The sequence below is a fragment of the Chiroxiphia lanceolata genome, chromosome 28, assembly GCF_009829145.1.
Source record: "Chiroxiphia lanceolata isolate bChiLan1 chromosome 28, bChiLan1.pri, whole genome shotgun sequence".
NCBI classification, from domain to species: Eukaryota; Metazoa; Chordata; class Aves; order Passeriformes; family Pipridae; genus Chiroxiphia; species Chiroxiphia lanceolata.
The window spans coordinates 4,765,333-4,771,554 of NC_045664.1; positions in this window are offsets into that span (position 1 = coordinate 4,765,333).

A 6,222-nucleotide genomic window follows, 5' to 3' on the forward strand; every position below is an offset into this window, starting at 1 on the left:
AGCAGGGCCAGCACATCCAGGCGCGTCAGGAGCTGCTGCAACGAAGCTCCTTGGCTGGGGCCCTGCATGGCCACGGACCATTCCTGGGGTCTCCTCAAGCTCCCCAGGACCTGCTGCCTTCAGCAAAGCTGCAGCCCCTCCTTTTGGAGACGGGGTTGTCACCTCAGTGGGCGCTGGGGCTGCGTGTTGGTCCTGCCACGGCACGGCCGAGGCTCCCCAGAGCAGCAGCAGGTCAGTCCCTTCTCCCTTCCGGAGCGGGAATGGGATGGGCAGGGACAGAGGGCCCCTTTGAGGCGTTGTTTGCCCAGAGCAGCCTCAGGAGCTGTGGGTTTGGATGGGGTTTCTTGACCGGGCTCCACTCGCTGCATTGCTGTGGTCTGGGGATGGAAAACAAACCCTTTGGCCTTTCCTATCTCTGGCTCCAACAGCAGATATTTGTCTTTTCCTCCCCACAGGTACTGGCTCTTCCCAGAGCTCACAGCCTCCGGATGTGTGGGCATATCCCTGTTTGAGCAGTGAAGGTGAGCACAGGCACAGGAACTGGGGGAAAGTACATTTTACGAACACGCAGGTGAGGCCATAAAGCTCCAAGGGGGCTGCACACCCCCAGGACTGGTCGTTGCATCTCAGAAGCCCAGGAGCGAGGTGCAGACATGGCTCTGGTCCTGTGTCCCTGGCTGGAGGTGCCAACAGGCACCTGGAGCCCTCCCTGCTCCCATGGGTGACACTGGGGGGATGCAGCAGGACCATGGCCCCACAGGGCACCCAGAGCGTGTTTCTGGAGCTGGAGGGCACCAAGTGGTGGCTCATGCCTTTGGACCCCTCCAGTGCTTGCAGCCAAATGAACAGAGTGGTCTTTAAACGAGCTGCTTGTGATGCAGGAGACACCTGCTCCCGGCTATAAAAATGGATTAGCTGCGTTGCATCTGGAGCCCATCCAGGCAGCAGCGCCTTCCCCAGCATCCCATTTGGCACGCAGAGCCCACCGCCTGAAAGCGCGGCGAAGGGGAGCGAGGGGACAAGCTGCAGAGTTAAAAGGAGGGTCTGGAAGCTGTGATCCTCTCTCGGTGGAGAATCAGAGAGCTGGGAGCAGCCCCAGATGCAGCGCTGTCACCAGGGCTGGATCCTGCCCCCGCCGCCCCTCGCCCGTGCCTTCCCATTGTTCTTTGTCCTGGAGCCTGGTCCCAGCGTGCTCCCAGCTGGCCGGGCTCTCCGCCGGGATACAAACTGCAGAGCAGCAGATACTAACTCATTGTGTCCCGAGTGTTGGAAAGACTCCATGGTCCAACGCAAATTGAGTGGTGAGATATTCAACAGGAGGAAACCCTCCTCCTTAACAGAGCATCCCGGGTGCACAGCGTCAGAGGTGCTGCCCTAGCCCTGCCCTGGGAACCTGCACCCAAGCCCAGGGAATTCTACTGGGACCTGCAGGGACATCTGCTGGGACCTGCTCCTGCTGGTGTGACCCTGATGTCCCCCAGAGCCTGGCGGGGTGAGGAGGGTTCTGCCAGCTCCGTGCAGGAGCAGCAGCTGGGCACAGCCTGGGTGGCAACACTCTCCTGCTCTCGCACAGCAGAGGAGCAATGAGCAGCCACTTCTCCTCAGCAGCGCTCAGGAATATCCCAAAATAAGAGTTATATGCATTTCCTTCATTCACCTGGAAAATCTTATTCCCCTGCTAGACATCTGCCATAATGCAGTCCTGCCTGGATCGTCAACCACACGTGGAGTTTTATGATGCACTGAATATCAATTATTTCAGGTACTCCTGCAGCAATCTCTGCCCCAAATGATGCAATAAGGGAATTGGAGCTAAGCTGAGACTATGTTTGGGTGACTGCTACAAGTCTGGTTTTATTATGAGCTTTTTTTTACCAGTGTACCACTTGGTCCTCGCTGCTGTGGTTTGGACTGATGCACCCTGTGATCCCTCCATTCAAGGCCAGATGCTCAGAACCAGCTCTTGGAAAACAACCAGCAAGGTCAGGGCTGCAACTGGTGGCTCAGGTTTCTGACTGCAATGCTTGGGGAAGCTCCCAGAGCTGCAGCATAGTCCTGCCACACACCGTGTCAAAGGTGGGATGCTGGGATGTGCAGGGTTTGGAGCAACGTGCTGAGCAGCTGGGGAAGGCACAGGATGGGAGTGGAAAGGAGGATGGAGAGCTGCAGGAAGCCAGATTTCCTTGGGTGCGTATCCAGGAGGGACCCTTGCAGCTCACTGGGCAGCCTGGACACCCCCTGCTCCTCCAGGACCCTCACCTGGAGCTGAGCACCAGCAGCGCCCCTGAAAAGGGCAGGAAAACAAAGAGGGGACAGGAAACGAACGTGGCTCAAGGCTGAGCTCGCTGACCGAGCTGTGGGCAGGGTGATGCAACCAGGGTCAATTAAGCTGCCACCACGCAGCCTCGCAGGGCACATTAAGTGCCAATTTTCTGCACTGCTGAAGAGGTAAAGAATGAAAATGAGAACCAACAGGAAGTTTAAGCTGAAAAGAAAGAGCCAGTTGGGAGCTGGGAGTTGGAGGCTGGACCCGGGCCAGCAATGAGATGAGCAGCCGAGCACTGCTGCCCACTGCTGCAGCGACCTCCGGGGCTCCAGCGGCCGGGAACACTCCCCTGCCCCAAACCCTGGGGAGAACACGAGATTCAGGGGAGTGGCACGGGCTGTGTGCAGGGCTGGCAGCACACAGAGCCAAGCCTGGCTGAGTGTGGGTGCTGGTACAGGTGGGACATGACAGCCACCCCAGCATGATGAAGGAGTGGAACCTCTGCTCCTTTGCCGAGGCGTCCCCACTCTGCCCTTCTGGACAGAGGAAGTAACTGGTGGATGGGAAGGGGGCGCAGACAGGGAGCCCCCCCCAGAAGGCAGAAGTAATGGGGGCTCCTGGGCTATCCCCCTCCACCCTGCCTGCCCATGGAAGGTGCAGCAGTGTCCTTCCCAATCACCGTCCTCCTCTTGCTTTTTGCAGGAGGTGGGAGTGCAGAGAGCGGGTTTATTCCCCGTGCACAGCCGCCGTGGGTCCCGGGTGTTTGGGGAGGTAATTCCGCGCCGGGCACGGGGCGGGGACCAGGGTCCGTCCCGGGGCTGCGGGAACAGATGGCACAATTTGTTTGCGAGGGGAAGCTCCCCGTCTGGGCAGAGTTTTCTCTTCCCTTTGGAAAGCAACACCCCCGCCTGACGCTTCCCGAGGACGAAATGGCTGCGCGGAGCCCGCCGCTCATTCCCGCTCCTGGCGCTCCCTCTGCAGGAGCGGCCGCGGGCTGGGGGGGGCCGGGGGGGCCGGGGTCGCTGCCAGCCCCACGCTCACAGCCCACGCCAGGATGGCACTTCTGGCACAAACCCTTTGGGGTGAGGCCGGAGGGGTTGAACTGAACGGCTGGAGCCGATTTCGACGGGCGGGGTGGGCTGAGTCCGGCCCGCAGGACCGCGCTGCACTTTGGGCTTGGGCAAACTGGAGGGGGGGGGGTGGCCGCGGGGCTCCGGGGAAAGGGGGGGGCGCGGGGGGGCCTCCCCAGAGGGGGAGCGGGAGCTGATGGGGAGGAGAAGCTGCGGGGTGCGGAGACGCTCAGCAGAGCAACGCCCCAGCGCCCCGGCTGCGAGAACATCCCGCTGGGGTGGAGCCAGAGCAAAACCTTCGCACCTCCAGAGCGGAACGGCTCCTCTGCTCCAAAATGTGTCCCCAGCTGAACCTCCTGCTCTCCCACCGGTGCCCCAGGGCTGGTACCCTGCACTCTGGGCACTGCCACCTCCTGCCCAGCCGCTCTCGGGAGCTGTCTCGCACGAGGCAGCTGGGGGAGAGCGGCATCCCTGGGCACCTCCGAGCTCCCGGCCCTCCTTCGGCGGCCTTGCAGAGCTCAGGAACAGCTCTCCACCACCTCTCCCCGCAGCCCCGGGGCCGCAGCTCCCGCTCCCTCTGTAAGCGGAGAGGTTCCCTCCCCATCAGGGGCCAGGCTGCCAAATTCCAGTCAAGAGCGCATTTTTACGGCATGACACCAGTGGGGCCCCTGCAGGAGCCGGCATGAGATCCAGCCCTTCACCCTGGAGGTGCCGGTCCCGGGACGGTTCCCGCAGTGCCGCGTCCCCGCCGCCTTCCTCCCTCTGCCCGTGGAAGCGCTCGCCAAATATTACAAAACATCCTCCTTCCTTCCCCCCGGGCTGCAGGGTGCAGAGACACCCGCCGCCTCCTGGCCCTCCCCACCCCGTCCAACCCCTTCCTTCCTCCCTGCTCCTTTCCAGGCGGCTGCTCACGCAGGCAGCTTTCGAAGGAGCCCCGGGACAGGTAGCAGAGAGTGACAGAGCCCGGTAGAAGTCTGCGGCTGCAAAGGTAGGAAGGAGAAGGGAGCTGAGGGCTGGAGCTCTCCCAGCGCTTGCCTGCACCAGGCTGGAGGGAGGAGGAGAGCAGGGATCGAGGGCTCCTCGGCTGCCCAGGGCACAGAGCTGGTCCCCAGCTCCTCCAGCGATGGCAGACCTTGGAAGACACCTTTGAATAGCACAACCTCTTTGCCCTGCCAGAGAGCTCGATGTCATGGTGCTTTCCCAGGCAGAGCAGGGCACTGGCACCTGCCAGGTGGGTGGCTGGGCCGCGTGGGCACACCGGGCTCTTCACCAGGCCCCTCGCGCCAGCGGGATGAGATCCTCTGCCAGGCCCCTGGTGTGGCTCTGTTTGGGTTGCTAAGGAGGAGCTGCCAGAGCCAGACACGATGATGTGTGCTGGCACACAGCTCCACACCGCCTGCCCTCCCTCGGGACCCCTGGGAACGGGAGATGCCATCAGAGCTCTGAGCAAGAGAAGGGCCTGGGCACAGTGTCCTCCCTCCGAGGCGCTGTGCTGCTGCCCTGCCAGCACAGGTGGGCAGAGGGGAGGTGTTCCGGGTAGATTTGGAGCTGGTGGTGTTTAGATGGGAGGCTCCAAGGAGGCATTTAAACACCATCCATGTGACAGACCCGGCTCTTAGTCACAGTCCCCGGAAACAAGAGTGAACCTCTGCCCCGAGCAGCGGAAGGGCTTGGCTGCCTCTTTTCCAAGCACATGGAAATTTCCATGGAATTAGCATAAGGGTAATTATTACCATCTGCCCCCTTGCAGGCTGTGGTCACCCCGCTGGCTGGCTCTGGTGCACTGGCTGTGTGTGGCTATTCTTGGTCTTGTGGCACTTGGCACAGCTGGGGAGTGAAACCGTGCTCACCTCCAGACCCCAGAGTGGGACTGGGGGCTGCACTGGGGCTGCCGGGGGTCTGGACAGGACCTGTCACTACTCTGGGGCTGAGGTTGTGGCTCCCAGACAGTGACACCGACCCTCCCCCTTGTCCAGAGGGGCTGGGAAAAGCTTCATCAGGTTTTTGCCAGTTTGTCAGGCTGAGGGAACTCTGGGGAGTGTGGTGAGGGACGTCACCATGTGCCCTCAGGGTTCTTGGGTTTGGGAACTGGTTTTCTCTACTGGGATGCTACATAATCATCATTTAATTTCGGTGCCTTCCCTCTCCTGACTTTCCCTCCAGCATCTGCCGGGAAAGCCGGCACTTTGCCAGTGGTCTGTGTGTGTTTACTGCTCACAGGGCGGGGGCCCTGCACACGAGTGGGGGGGCTGTGACCACTGCGTCCGTGGGCCCTGCCCAGAGTTTTCAGTGCTGCTTTCCAGCATGTGCATGTCCTCGAGCCTTGGCTCCTGGTCAGGTTCACCCCTTCAGTTCAGATCCCTGCTCTGACAGCATGGACGTCTTAGGAAATGCTGAATTCCTGCCGCTTGGTAGCGATCCTCAGCTCGTGGAAGCCGATTTCTGGGATAAGTGGCTGAAGCCTGGATGCAGCATCCAAGCCTTGAGCACGGGCAGGTGCCTGGCAGACCCCATCCAGCACACGGAGCTGTGCTGTGTGTCTCCAGCTTTGCCCGGCAGGGAAGGGCAGTGTTTCAAAATGCACCCCTGGGAAATGGCTGCAGGAAATTCCTTTGAAACCAAAGGCACAGGAACGAAAGGACCGAGCCCTGGGAAGGCTGCCTGTGCCAGAGCCTGGCCCTGGGCACACTCTGTCCAGAGAGAGACACTGCACAGGGACCACACAGTCGTGCCCACAGCTCACTCCTGTCCCATTCCACAGGCAAGGATGTGCAGAGGCAGGGCTTGTCCGTGGCTGTAAGGTGGAGGAGATGGGCAGCAACACAAGACACAGCACATCATGTGTGTGGTGTTTGGCCTTTATAACACATTCAGGAAGTCAGAGCA